Consider the following 1,958-nt stretch of genomic DNA (forward strand, 5'->3'; position numbering starts at 1 on the left):
ATCTCTGTGAGTTCAAGGCCAGCCTGGTCTACCTATTGAGTTCCAGGATAGCTGGACTACAGGGAGACCCTGTCTCAAAAAAGACAAAAATTAGAACAAAAAAAAGGAGTAAATGAAGGGCTAGAGAGATGACTCAGCAGTGAAGAGAACAACTGTAACCCCAGTTGCAGGGGATATGACTCCCTCTTCTGGCCTCTTTGGGCATTGCATGCACAGTGCACTTGTACACATGTAGGCAAAGCATTCATATCGATAACATTTTTTTTAAAAAGCTGTGCATGGTGGTACATGCCTTTAATCCTAGGACTCAAGAGGCAGAGGCAGGTGGATCTGTGTAAGATCAAGGCCAACCTGGTCTACATAATGAGTTCCAAACCAACTGGGGCTACAAGGAGATCCTGTCTCAAAAACCAAAACAAAACAAAAATAAATGTTGCATTTTAAAAAAAGAAGAGTTGCCGGGCGTGGTGGTGCACGCCTTTAATCCTAGCACTCAGGAGGCAGAGGCAGGCGGATCTCTGTGAGTTCAAGGCCAGCCTGGTCTACATAGTGAGTTCCAGGACAGCTGGGGCTACAGGGAGACCCTGTCTCAAAAACACCAGAAAAAAAAAAAAAAAAAAAAGAAGAGTTGGGGCTGGAGAGACAGCTCAGTAATTAAAAGCACTGGCTGCTCTTGCAGAGGACCCAGGTTTGGTTCCCAACAGCCACATGACAGCTAACAACTGTCCGTAATTCCAGTTCTAGGGGATCCAACAACTTCTTCTGACCTCCGTGGGCACTGTGCAACACAAGTACACCTACCTACACGTAGGCAATATACTCATACACATACAATAAAAATAATAAATGGGGCTGGAGAGATAGCTCAGTGGTTAAGAGCACTGGCTGCTCTTGCAGAAGACCCAGGTGTGTGGGTTCAAGTCCCTTTACCCACACACATGGCAGCTAAGAACCATCCTAACTACAGGTCCAGGGGATCTGACACCCTCTTCTGACCTCCGTGAGCATTATATAACACAGGTGCGTTTACATGCATGTAGGCAAAACACTCATGCACATAAAATGAAAAAAAAGAAGAAAAAATTAAATTAAAAAAACAAGAGTAATTGATACATGAAACCCATGTTTAAAAAACAATAACAAAACTAAAGAATAAGAATAGATGAAATACGATTGGCTTTTTTTTTTTTTTTTTTTTGGTCTTTTTGAGATAATGTCTCCCTGTAGTCCCAGCTGACCTGAACTCATGTAGACCAGGCTGGCCTTGAACTCACAGAGATCCGCTTGCCTCTGTCTCCTGAGTGCTGGGACTAAAGGTATGCACCACCATGCCCAGCTGATTGGCTTTAATTATTTGTAATTACATTCTGATGTTCTATAAAGTTACTGCTGAAAACACTAATTATACTAAACCATCAATCCCAAGGAGGTACAAGATTTTTTGCATTAGGCATGGTGGCACATGCCTGTGATCCTAGTATTGAAGGAAGTGGAAGCAGGAAGATCATAAGTTCAAGGTCATCCTCAGCTACACAGCAAGTTCAAGGCCAACCTGGGCCATGTGAGACTTTTGTCTCAAAAAGAAATCAAACCAGGGGTTGGAGAGATTGCTCAGTGGTTAAGAACACTTGCTCTTCTTCCAGAGGACCTGGATTCAATCCCCAGCACCCACATTAGCAGCTTATAACTGTAATGGTTTCCCCAGTTCCCAGGGATCCAGTGCTTTCTTCTGGCCTTTTCGGGCATTGGACACGAGTGCACTTACATACATGCAGACAAAGCACTCATACACATAAAATTAAAAATAATAGAGCCTGGAGCCAGGCATGGTGGCTCACACCTTTAATCCCAGCACTTGGGAGGCAGAGGCAGGTGGATTTGTGAATTTGGGGCCAACCTGGTCTATATAGTAAGTTCCACGCCTGCTGGGGCTACAGGGAGACCCTGTCTCAAAAAGC

At 44.2% G+C, this 1,958-nt stretch overlaps 1 protein-coding gene across 2 annotated transcripts in view; it reads left to right on the forward strand.

Annotated features, from left to right (window-relative positions):
• The window catches only part of Prss54 (serine protease 54), a 61,547-nt gene that overhangs the window by 26,116 nt on the left and 33,473 nt on the right, over nucleotides 1-1,958 (forward strand). The window lies entirely within an intron of this gene.

Source organism: Nannospalax galili, unplaced genomic scaffold (genome assembly GCF_000622305.1).
Source record: "Nannospalax galili isolate Female #2095 unplaced genomic scaffold, S.galili_v1.0 scaffold957, whole genome shotgun sequence".
In the NCBI taxonomy this organism is placed as follows: Eukaryota; Metazoa; Chordata; class Mammalia; order Rodentia; family Spalacidae; genus Nannospalax; species Nannospalax galili.